At 38.6% G+C, this 13,189-nt stretch overlaps 1 protein-coding gene across 5 annotated transcripts in view; it reads right to left on the bottom strand.

The window, feature by feature from the left end:
- Positions 1 to 13,189, bottom strand: part of PTER (phosphotriesterase related) — an 80,168-nt gene that overhangs the window by 64,930 nt on the left and 2,049 nt on the right. For 2 of the 5 annotated variants that reach the window (XM_069546450.1, XM_069546449.1), the window contains exon 2: positions 8,173 to 8,263. The exons of 2 other annotated variants lie outside the window; for them this stretch is intronic. The gene's annotated coding sequence lies outside the window, so the exon portion shown is untranslated. Of the gene's footprint in view, positions 1 to 8,172; positions 8,400 to 12,322; positions 12,385 to 13,189 lie in introns of those variants that run through there. One more of the 5 variants, XM_069546451.1, reaches the window with a different exon arrangement.

Here is a 13,189-nt window from a genome sequence, read left to right as displayed (position 1 = left end):
AAAGATTACTTTTAATGGCAAAAAAAAATTGCTTTAGTTTCTTGCTTTGAGGGAGGTAAGGTACTCTCATGCCCACTTCAAAATAAAACCAGAAGGCTTCAAATGTTAATTGATGGCAGTGATAGAAATGGGAGTTGCCTCCAGGGTTCTTGGGTCCTGATGTGGCTCTTGGTTACTTTAGGGGGCCAGCAGAGGGGGAGAAAGTCTCGGGAGGCCACTTCAAGGTGAGCTTTCACCCTGAGTAAGTACTAAAGGGCAGAATTGTAAATGGCTCTAACCATTCCTAAACCTCTACTTGGCATGCATTCCTTCCCAGCATTTTCACTTCTGGCTTGTATGTCTCCGTCTTAAATTTAAACAAGCATTGCTTTCAGTGTTTAATTACAACTTAATGGAAACACTACTTGCATTCAAATTAGCTTTTCGCTTTCAAAACACGAATGTGCATCCAAGTTATTGTGTCATTATAATCTCATGTTATAATGGCTTCATAATGCAAGTCCCTGCAGAGTTGAATTACTAGTTTCCTATGGTAATCACCCATCACTAGAATATCATAATCACATAAGCACAGTCCCCACATGCTTCCACTGCAATCATTTTGGCATTGTAAGAGCATTTTAATAGTATTAGCATAGGTTCTCCAGAGAAATCATCTCATTGTCACTACATTGCCATATAAGATTAATCGTGATGGAGCCCTGTCGTTGCGATATGAAAGCTTAAAAAATGTTTTTTTAAAAAGTGATGCTTAGCAGTAAAGCATTTCACTTCTCAAAAGGTCAGCGCATTTTACAGTAAGGTTGGCCTTGAGACCTTTAATTGAAGAAATTTCCTTTCATAGGAGGTGAGGTTTTTGTTTTCCTTGTTTCTTTGTGTTTGTTCAGGATTCACACAACAGTAAGAAAGGAGGTCCGTTCCCTCTCTGTGGTACAGAAAGGAAAAGCAGACGTTGTCCGCTCTTTGAGGACTTTGTAATTTAGTCAGGTTTAGGACCAATTACATGCAGCATTAATACTCTTATGCTAATTTTTAAAAGAATTTTTTTTAATGTGGCCCATTTTAAAGTCTTTATTGAATTCGTTACAATACTCTTTACCAGCTGAGCCACCAGTGAAACCCAATGTTACAATATTGCTTCTGTTTTATGCTTTGGGTTTTTTTGGCCATGAGGCGTGTGGGATCTTAACACACACCCCGTACACTGGAAGGTGAAGTCTTAACTACTGGACCGTCAGGGAAGGCCCCGTATGCTAAATTTTGAAGTAACTGGTGTTACGTACCTATGAGAACAATCACACAAGGTGCTCCTGAAAAGAAAAGGTTTGCCAATTAATAAAGGGTCAGACAAAAACTGTATGGCAGGAATGGAGTCCAGGTTATCAGCCTTCCTTACAGTCCAGCTGGCATCTCTGTAGCCGTTAACCCCGGGAAGAAGGAAAGATTTCACAGCCACAGCCCTGCCCAAGGGTGAAGCGAAAAGAGAGAGCAAAAAAACCTGCTCCTCTGCTGGGGTCTGAGCAGAACATTGAAGCTGGACCTTGATCTTTCTCACTAATAGAGGAATGAGCCGAGATGGTCTCCCTAAGCACCACATCAAGGCTCAGAAAAGCACCGCCCAGGCCCTGACACTCTCCTTGGTTTGAAGCCACAGAGTAAACTGCCTATGTGTATCAGTGACAAATGGCATGTGATGCAGAGCCTGGCAGGGCACTGTGTTCACTGGAGGAGCCTCTGATCTTCTCTGGAGACACTGTGGGGGAATTGCAAACGGATTATCTTAACTCTCAAGGAATCCTCCTCTCTGCTCAACGTTCAGTGAGAGTCAGGTCACAGCCAGCATTGAGCATGGTGACAGGCCTGGGGCAGGCGTTCTAGAGATGCTGATGGATGGAGGAGTTCATTATCGTGGCTGCAGAGAACACGCAGGCTTCAGAGCTGCCGTGGGTCTGAAAACGCAGGGGGCAGATGTGGAATACGGACTGTCCGGTCGCATTAACGGCAGAGGAATTACCAACTGGCCATTGTCTCTTACTTTATTAAAGATTGCCCGTTTTCTTAGTGATGGCAAATATCAGCATTCAGAGGGCTCATGGTTGCTAATTTGGCCCTTTCCTAGTTATATGTGCCTGGGAAATCTCAGAACTACGCCACGGCTCAGTTTCCCAAAAAAACTAATGACACTTTTAAAATTGGAGCGCAATGAGATACAGATGTGCTTTCTAAGTGCTCAGAGCTGCTTTTACTGACAGGCTGTGGAGCAATATTATTACATAAATGAAATTAGTTGTCCTTCCTTTAGAAGTGATTTTTAATTTCATAGGTAAAGTCTATGGCCCTCGATACCTAGTCTTCCTTGATTTCTTGCATGGGCATCACATGACATTCAACTCACTTCTCAGGCTAATGCTCAGAGTAACTCATGTCATATACTTTTCATTATGAATTCATATCAAAAATTACTTGATTACCTTTGGTTATCAGTTTTCTATTATTTTATTATCAGACATACTGAGATGAAAAAATCAGGAACTCAGGGAGATTTGAATCCAAGAGCACTAACCATAAGAACAGAAATTTTATTTATCATGGGAAATATACTGAAATCTTGATGCTGCTTAAAAAATACCAGTTTCCCTCTCTTGTTCAAATGTATTGAAGGCAACAGACATCATTTATGATAACATGCAATAGGTTAATCTTTTGATACAAATAAAAGTTAGAAGCTACATGATATCACTTATATGTGGAATCTAAAATATGAACATATCTGTGAAGCAGAAACAGACTCACAGACATAGAGAACAGACTTGTGGTAGCGAAGGGGGAGGGGGTGTGGCAGGTGGGCGGACTAGGGCTTCTGGATTAACAGATGCAAACTATTACATATAGAATGGGTAGATAATAAGATCCTACTGTATAGCACAGAAAACTATATTCAATGTCCTAGGATAAACCATAGTAGGAGAGAATATGAGAAAGAATTTATATACATGTATGACTGATTCACTTGGCTGTACAGCAGAAAGTAACACAATGTTGTAAATCAACTATACATTGATTTTTTAAAAAGCTAGAAGCTATATAATATATTAAGTGGGATCAAACATTAATGCTAATGTGCTGTATTCCAAAAATGGAAGAATACACACAGATGGGACAGCATACTACTTTATGAAAACATCACTATTTCCCAAAGAGAAAGACAAGCTAGAAATTTACCAACTACATCTATATTACCGAAAAAAAAAAAAAAGTTGACTTGCTCAGAGTGTGTCTTTGGGTAAATAGACCATTCAGGTATGACCTAAATCAAATCCTGTATGATTATACAGCGGAAGTGAGAAATAGATTTAAGGGTCTAGATCTGATAGATAGAGTGCCTGATGAACTATGGAATGAGGTTCGTGACACTGTACAGGAGACAGGGATCAAGACCATCCCCATGGAAAAGAAATGCAAAAAAGCAAAATGGCTGTCTGGGGAGGTCTTACAAATAGCCGTGAAAAGAAGAGAGGCAAAAAGCAAAGGAGAAAAGGAAAGATATAAGCATCTGAATGCAGAGTTCCAAAGAATAGCAAGAAGAGATAAGAAAGCCTTCTTCAGTGATCAATGCAAAGCAATAGAGGAAAATAACAGAATGGGAAAGACTAGCAATCTCTTCAAGAAAATTAGAGATACCAAGGGAACATTTCATGCAAAGATGGGCTCGATAAAGGACAGAAATGGCCTGGACCTAACAGAAGCAGAAGATATTAAGAAGAGGTGGCAAGAATACACAGAAGAACTGTACAAAAAAGATCTTCACGACCCAGATAATCATGATGATGTGATCACTAATCTAGAGGCAGACATCTTGGAATGTGAAGTCAAGTGGGCCTTAGAAAGCATCACTACGAACAAAGCTAGTGGAGGTAATAGAATTCTGGTTGAGCTGTTTCAAATCCTGAAAGATGATGCTGTAAAAGTGCTGCACTCAATATGCCAGCAAGTTTGGAAAACTCAGCAGTGGCCACAGGACTGGAAAAGGTCAGTTTTCATTCCAATCCCAAAGAAAGGCAATGCCAAAGAATGCTCAAACTACCGCACAATTGCACTCATCTCACATGCTAGTAAAGTAATGCTCAAAATTCTCCAAGCTAGACTTCAGCAATACGTGAACCGTGAACTCCCTGATGTTCAAGCTGGTTTTAGAAAAGGCAGAGGAACTAGAGATCAAATTGCCAACATCCGCTGGATCATGGAAAAAGCAAGAGAGTTCCAGAAAAACATCTATTTCTGCTTTATTGACTATGCCAAAGCCTTTCACTGTGTGGATCACAATAAACTGTGGAAAATTCTGAGAGAGATGGGAATACCAGACCACCTAACCTGCCTCTTGAGAAATCTGTATGCAGGTCAGGAAGCAACAGTTAGAACTGGGCATGGAACAACAGACTGGTTCCAAATAGGAAAAGGAGTACGTCAAGGCTGTATATTGTCACTCTGCTTAGTTAACTTCTATGCAGAGTACATCCTGAGAAACGCTGGACTGGAAGAAACACAAGCTGGAATCAAGATTGCCAGGAGAAATATCAATCACCTCAGATATGCAGATGACACCACCCTTATGGCAGAAAGTGAAGAGGAGCTAAAAAGCCTCTTGATGAAAGTGAAAGAGGAGAGTGGAAAAAGTTGGCTTAAAGCTCAACATTCAGAAAACGAAGATCATGGCATCCGGTCTCATCACTTCATGGGAAATAGATGGGGAAACAGTGGAAACAGTGTCAGACTTTATTTTTGGGGGCTCCAAAATCACTGCAGATGGTGACTGCAGCCATGAAATTAAAAGACTCTTACTCCTTGGAAGAAAAGTTATGACTAACCTAGGTAGTATATTCAAAAGCAGAGACATTCCTTTATAAGGTCCATCTAGTCAAGGCTATGGTTTTTCCTGTGGTCATGTATGGATGTGAGAGTTGGACTGTGAAGAAAGCTGAGCACTGAAGAATTGATGCGTTTGAACTGTGGTGTTGGAGAAGACATTTGAGAGTCCCTTGGACTGCAAGGAGATCCAACCAGTCCATTCTGAAGGAGATCAGCCCTGGGATTTCTTTGGAAGGAATGATGCTAAAGCTGAAGCTCCAGTACTTTGGCTACCTCATGCGAAGAGTTGACTCATTGGAAAAGACTCTGATGCTGGGAGGGATTGGGGGCAGGAGGAGAAGGGGGCAACCAAGGATGAGATGGCTGGATGGCATCACAGACTCGATGGATGTGAGTCTGAGTGAACCCCGGGAGATGGTGATGGACAGTGAGGCCTGGCGTGCTGCGATTCATGGGGTCACAAAGAGTCGGACACGGCTGAGCAACTGAACTGAACTGAACTGTGGGCCTGTTTTCTCATTAATAAGACAAAGGAATAAGCAAGGTGATTTCTAACATTCCTTTCAGATACAACTTCTCTGATTCTATGTGAAGTAACATTCAAAGGCCTGTAAACTGATTTTGTGGCCACCCCTCCACAAGCTCACTGTGTTTAGATGTTAAACAAATGGGGATTTACATGTAGTAGAAAATTAGGTGAAACACTGCTATGCAAGGAATGTAAAAATATTGATCTTTCTAGTTCTTTTTCTGATTTCCCACCAAGGCAAACTATCCTATAACAAACTGTACTATAGTATTTACTGGTAAATTCAGATTATTACTAGCAAATGAGAGAAAAATATTTTGCTACCTGGATGATTCTTTTCTATGGTCACCCTTTATAGTGCTTATGACTAAGAGTAAATAGAGGCACTAGTATAAAATAATGGTGGTGATTAGCCCTCAGATAAATGATGCTGACTGTCTAAACTGGGACCCCCAGGTAAGAACTGGGCTGCAGAGCAGGTGAGAGGCAGGTGAGCAAGCAAAGCTTCATCTGTATTTATAGCCATTTCCCATCACTCATATTACCTCCTGAGCTCTGCCTCCTGCTAGATCAGGGGCAGCGTTAGACTCTCATAGGAGCCTGTGCCCTACTGTATGTGAATCCTCCTGAAACCATCCCCCACCTCACCCCACCTCACCTCCACCCTGGGTCTATGGAAAAATTGTCTTCCATGAAACCAGTCCCTGGTGCCAAAAAGGTTGGGGCCTACTGGTCTAAGCAACTGGAAACTTTTGCCTCTTTCCCAAGTACCAGCTAAAATGATCCATTATCTAAGTATATGTGTACACTGATACATATGGATACACAGGTAACTACATTTTCTATTGTTTTCAGAGTTTCTAATCATCACAGTACAGGTGAAGAAACTATTCTGAAAATGACTGTGTGCCAACTTTTCAACTAAGAATTACTTTACTTTTTAGTGGGCAGTGAGATAAGTATAAAAAGTCAATTTGCTTGTTTTTTGTCACTGTTTTCAGAAAGTGATATATACTCCACTGGTGTTCAAATTGATTTTAGGTGATATATGGACATTTAAAAATGTTTTTAAAAAGTATTTACTTATTTAATATATGTTAGGGGAGAAAGTAATAAACACTGCAAGCCTATGATTTCAGACATTTTTGCTTAGGATGAGGCCAAAGAAAAACAATGGGTTGGTTTAAAGAAAAATATTGTCATTAGTAGTGAAGGTAGTACATAGGCATAGCAAACACTCTTATTTTTTTAAACTTTTTTTTATGAAACCTTTTATTTTATATTGGAGTATAGCCAATTAACAATGTTGTGATAGTTTCAGGTGAACAGTGAAGGGATTCAGCCACACAGATACATGGATCCATCTCCCCCAAACCCCCTCCCATCCAGGCTGCCACATAACATTAAGCAGAGTTCCCTGTGCTGTACATTAGGTCCTTGTTGGGCAAACACTCTTAAAGATGATATGAGAGTGAATCAAATTTGATGAATACCAATGAATGATGAATTTACTCATTCACTCTGATGACATTATACACAGAGAGTTCAAATCAGGTACTCTGTGATAACCTAGACGTGTGGGATGTGGTGGAAGAGAGGTTCTAGAGGGAGGGAACATATGTATACCTATGGCTGATTCCGGTTGATGTATGGTAGAGACTAGCACAATACTGTAAAGCAATTATCCTCCAATCAAAAATGAATGAATTTTTTAAATGACATTTAACATCTCTGCAATGTCTTGTAACACATTTAATTTTTCTGGCCTATTAAGGAACTAATTCCTGTTCTGGAGGTAACATCCCCACAACATATCAGAAATATAATCTTGACTTCTAATTAGTCAGAGAAAGTTATTATCCAGTTTTAATTTTCAGACCTTTTCATTGATCCTATAATTGACATCATTTTAAATGATGTGGATATAAAAATATAAATGTGATAGTATATGGTGTAAAAAACTATAGATCGAGACACTGTGGTCAGACAGTAAAACTACTTAGTAAGTTTTCCAATTTTTATAGAGTAAAACTCTAAAGTTTTAATACATCACTCTTTTTAGAGAAACAAGATATAAATAAACTCTCCTTTAGTGACAGTGTTGTAAAATCATCACATTATATAAGAATAATTCCTGAAAACTTGGGCTTCCCTGGTGGCTCAGACAGTAAAGAATCTGCCTGCAATGTGGGAGACCTGGGTTCGATCCCTGGGTTGGGAATATCCCTTGGAGAAGGGAATGGATATCCACTCCAGTGTTCTTGCCTGGAGAATCCCATGAACAGAGGAGCCTGACAAGCTACAGTCCATGGGGAAGTGAAGAGTCAGACATGACTGAGTGACTAATACTTTCACTTTTCTTAACGAAAACTTATTTTAGCCAAATTATTACTAAAAACAAAAATAAAAATAAGTAAGTGGAAACAGCTTCATCAGATAACACAGCATCCTTACATAATGCCTTATGAAAACTCCACATTAAAAAAAATTGCAATTCTGATTTTTAAAAGCAAAATAATTTGGAAACTAATCATTTTGAACTCACTGTGGCAAGAATACGTAATAGCAAAGGCCCATAAATATCCCTAATGCTAGAAACTGTATATGTTCTTGTATATATTTTAAATCTTAACAATTCAGTGACATTCAGTAGGCAAGAATATGTAGAACTATGTAGAATCTGCGTGGAGACTGTTTAAACCTGAATCTCTTAGCTTGACATATTTTAATTTTTCCACTGAAATACTCTGATAGACAAAAAGTTAAAAAGGCAATACCTGGGAGGAATGAAGAAGGTCAGAAAGGAACACTGCAGCTGGATCTGCCGGAATCTTCTATCTCCCTGGACACGTAGCAGGGCAGATACGGCTGTAAGGTCAAAGTCTCTGTCATGTCTATACTTAAAACAGCAGAATCTTCACTACTTATGCACTCAGCTGCTCCCAGATATTTAGTTCCACAGGAAAAAGAAGAATACTTGGAAACTATTCTTTCTTGGTTGATACTGGGGCAAGTTCAAAAGAACACAGAAGCCAAAAGGAATCAGTGTTTAGGCCTTAGATCTGCACTGGGGGCCAGTGGCCCCTTCTGAAATTCCTGTGTTATGTGAATTTGTGCAGTGGCAAATGGAGGCGCTGAAGTTAAAAACTGAACTTGGAAAAACTGCAGCCTGGGAAACTCTATAACTTGTAGAAAAGCACTGACTCATCGTATGATAGACGTGCCATAGACCAGGGAGTGATAAATAAGAACATGTGTCAAATAATCTAGGCTAAAACTAGCAAAGACGTCCTTGTAGCCTTTCCTGGGTAAAGGTTTCAACAATACTTTTCTATGGAAAACCACATTCTACCTATGTGTGTATTCTCTTATGTAAACTTGCATACCTTACTGTTCAAATTTAATCTGTCCCTCTAAATGTGATGGTATCAAATTTTGCATTACAGGATATATATATATATATATATATATATAAAGAAGAAATGAATTATATATTCATATGATTGTATTATGTGATTACATAATTATAGATATAATTTCATCTTTGAAGAAAAAATTCTCTTATTTGAACTTATTAATGTGGACATTTTAAAAGTATACAAATGTAGACAGATCAGTGTAATGAACCCTTATGTATCATCACACAGCTTCAACAGTAATTCCAACTACAAAGTTTTTGAAGGGAAAAATAATGTTTCACAGCTCATGCAAAACCATTCAACCAATTATCCCAAATATTACTAACATACTCTCATAAACCCACATAACAATCCTCTAAGGATTTCTGGCTATCCATTTACTGCAAAAGGCATTTTAAAAAGAGCTTTAAAAGAAAACTATAATTCTGTTCTGAAGCTGAACATGGTGAAGTTTTCCAGTATCAACTCTAGGATGAGTGGTTGATGCAGACAGGGGACATCGACGCCTTTGAGGTTTTCACGTTCCCAATATTTCTTCAAATATAAGAGCTTATCTAACTTCCTCTTGGTTCATCATCTTTCTTCAGAGACTCTTCTGCTTTCATGGACATTTTCAGCTGATAATAAGGAGGCAGAGATTCCGAACACATCTTACAGCAGGAGCACAAGATGTCACCCTCCAGGGAAAAGATGTGTGATAGGACCAAAGTGTATTTTATATCCTGTTACCCTTTTTGATGCCAGACTAGTCAAGGCATGTTTTTGATTCAGAGAGGATATTTTAGGTTAAAAATATGTGCTAGTTGTCATCACAAATATCTGAATGGTGATAGTTCAGACAGCAAGATATACTTGCTTACATGCATTTTATGGTTAACAGCTTAATACACTATGTAGAATTCATCTAATCATGTTGCTTTGATTTTCATCAGTTCAGTCTTTTAAGTCACAAACATAAAGCTCTCCTCCAAGTAATGTTAAGAGGTTCCTGAACTGAGTAGACTCTACAAAAATTTGTAGTTATCACTTGATTGCTCAAATTTGATAATTTTTTTAAACCCTCCAAAAATGGTAGTTTCTAGAGACCATTGGGTTTCCCGGGAGGCTTAGACAGTAAAGAATCCACCTGCAACACAGGAGACCCAAGTTTTATCCGTGGGTCAAGAAGATCCCCTGGAGAAGGGAATGGCTACCCACTCCAGTATTCTTGCCTGGAAAATTCCATGGACAGAGGAGCCTCGCAGGCTACAGTCCATGCGGTCACAAAGAGCTGGACACAAATGAACAACTAAGCACACACTCAAACACAAAGACCATTATTACTGTAGGCTAGTCTGATGGGCTGAATTGTACCCCCTCTAAACATTCTTAGGTTCAAGTCCTAACCCCCACTATCTCAGGATGTGACAGTATTTGGACACAAAAAAGGAAACTATATTAAAAAAGGAAACTATATTAAAAAGAGTTTGTTACAGTAGGTTCTAATCTAACATACTATTTTGTGTAGTTGGAAGAAAAGATTAGGACATAGAGGGAAGACCATGTGATGATATAGGGAGGAGCGGGTAATGAACAAGCCAAAAAGAGAAACTTCAGAAGAAACCAAATCTACGTACAACCTTGATCTCAGACTTCTAGCCTCCAGAAAAATGAAAAAATCAATTTCTTTTGTTTAAGTCACCCAGCCTGTGATATTTTGTTATGCAGCCCTAGCAAACCAATACAGTCAGTAATAGAGGTCGTGTAGTCCAAGCCATGGAAGTGGCCTTTAATTACACCAGGGGGCTCTGGGTCTATCAAGTGAGTAGAAAATTTGTCAAGAGTCTGGCCAGGCATATGCAATATAATCTAATCCTTTTTGACAAATGTTGATGCCAATGAGGTGACAGCTCAGTGTATAGACTGAGAGGAAATAAATCATTATTGCAGTTATTTGTCAGGGCTTAATAGAAAAGCTTGCTGAAAAGTTAAGCAGATACCACACACAACAGATGTGGCAGCTGTATAATGTGAAATACCCCTGAACCAGGGAATCCACTTCATATTTCCTACAAACTTTCACAGACCAAGAATATGATGTTTAACTTTTCAGAGACATAAGGAATGTAGTAGATGAGATCTAGAAATGTGACCGAATAAACATGATAACTTTGAGATTGTGTGAAAGAAAATATTTTAAATATTTCAAAAATCAATAATATACAAGTTTGAAAATAGTAAGCAATATTAAGAAAGACATCTTTTTTGGTACAAAAATACTAAGGATTTTGTGGTTGCAGTGGGCTTTCAATTGCACACAGAACATTAAATTCATAATAATATTTACCAATAGAGTCTTCAAAGTGTTTTTCAAACACTAAATAATTACCCAATTAAGCCATTGTGAGATGAGCTATCATCACTCTGAATTTAATGGAAAGGACTAATAATTATTATTTTAACAGTTTCTGTGAAGACTCAGTGTTTACTGAACACAACTGTGAGACACAGACGAGCCTTTTAGTGAATATGGAACAGAGAAAGCAAAAGGTTGATTAGCTAAGTGAATTCAGAGGAAGACAGAGATGATTTAGAACTAAAACCATGACCAGTGAGAACAGAGAATTTAATAAGCAAAACAGATACCAAAATTGGCAGAAAGCTACTTATGAAAACTGCCAATATTCAGTGTGGCCGACTGACAGTGGAGGATCTTTGGTCATGCCCTGAACAACATAATTCATCACACCAGTGCTCAGGGCAGTCATGTCCAAGCAATTTATCATCATCATATCATTCGTCTGAGTAAGAGAGGGGGAGAACTTTGATTGTTAACCTCTAGGGAGACTGGATTTATAGCCAACATCCCTAAGAAGGCAGCATGGCTCTGCCCTAAGCAAAATGCTCCCTGCTTCACTTCTGTTTAAGTCAGAGGAAAAGAGGGAACACATTGCTTCCTGCATGGGGAGAGCAAAATCTAGGTCTTAGATCTGAAATAAGGAAGCAAGGAAATGATATTTAAAGTATTGTTTGAGGCTGCTTTAAAAAAAATTAGAAAGTAGTCAATGGTAAGTATGGATGATTCATTTCAAGGGTCCCTTGGTGACAAAATAATTTCTGCAATGCATCTATTGATATAACTACATTTGGAAAGAACTGTCTCTTAACAATGAATCTGTGAACCTTCCTCTATATCGGAAAATTTGGGAAGAATGCTAAAATTTTAAATAATGTATTTATATAGAAAAATACATTTAGATTTTATAAGTATACAAGATATGTTTATATATATAAATATACATTTTATACTATATATTTTAAGTATGTAAAATATTTACATTTTATGTATTTATAAATATATCTGTATCTATAGATATAACTATATTTATATATAAATTGCATTTTTCAAAATGAAAATGACGGCCTTAATTCCTATCCCTTATGGACATTGAACTTTTCTGTACTTTACACTTTAACACCTGCTGCCCTTAGAGAATGTGATTAAACATCTAAATGCCATCTTCCTCACCTTTGATTAAAATCACAAAGTTGACTTGAGTGTTCTGGAAACAAGTCTACCTGCTATCTCATCTGATAGTTAAAAAGGAACACTGGTCACAGAAGCACACTCTTACAGAACCTTCCCTCTTTTAGGCTCCCAGGATATCTGATAAGCTGGAAACCAGTAATCCCTGCAGGCATGTGACTCAGACCTTACCTGACTGTATTAGTCAGGATAGGCTAGGTTATTACTGATTTAACAAACAAATCCCCAAACCCTGGGGCCTAAACCCAACAGAAGCTGGTTTCTGGCTCACACTGTGTCTAACACAGAGTGATGGGGACTCTGCTGGTTGTCTTCATTCTGTGTTCCAGGCTGACAGAACAGCCATTGTCTAGAAAACCAGTGGTCACTCTGGCAGAGGGAGAGTGGGGTATGCCTCTCATTGGCTTTTAAAGCTTCCACCTGGGAGTGACACAGGTCACTCCACTTATATTTAATTATCCAAGGCAGCTCCATGGCCATGCCTCGTTGGAAGGGGACAGGGACATGGGTAACACTTAGGACTCCCATGCTGAGCAGGCAGAGACAGTTGTACTCAGAGAGATAATGGTTTCATGAAACAGGTCGTCAGAACCACAGAGCCAGTTTATGCCAGATGACTAAGTGGGAGCAGATATTTTATTTTTCGTCTTCTTTTTTTTTTTTTTTAACTGAGGGAGGAAAGTCTATGAATGAGAAGGCTTTTTTTAAATGAAACATTTTTAGAAAAACACGAACCACTGAGAAACAGAAAGATGCCGTGTTCAGTATATGAAAAACGTATTCAACAACCATCTCAGGTTTTCCTATTAACAGTGAAGTTCATAGGCAGTGCACAGCGTAAGGACTTCT

The sequence above is a fragment of the Ovis canadensis genome, chromosome 13 (genome assembly GCF_042477335.2).
Source record: "Ovis canadensis isolate MfBH-ARS-UI-01 breed Bighorn chromosome 13, ARS-UI_OviCan_v2, whole genome shotgun sequence".
In the NCBI taxonomy this organism is placed as follows: Eukaryota; Metazoa; Chordata; class Mammalia; order Artiodactyla; family Bovidae; genus Ovis; species Ovis canadensis.
The sequence above is the reverse complement of the archived record's forward strand: the minus strand, read 5'-3'. Positions and strand labels throughout refer to the sequence as shown.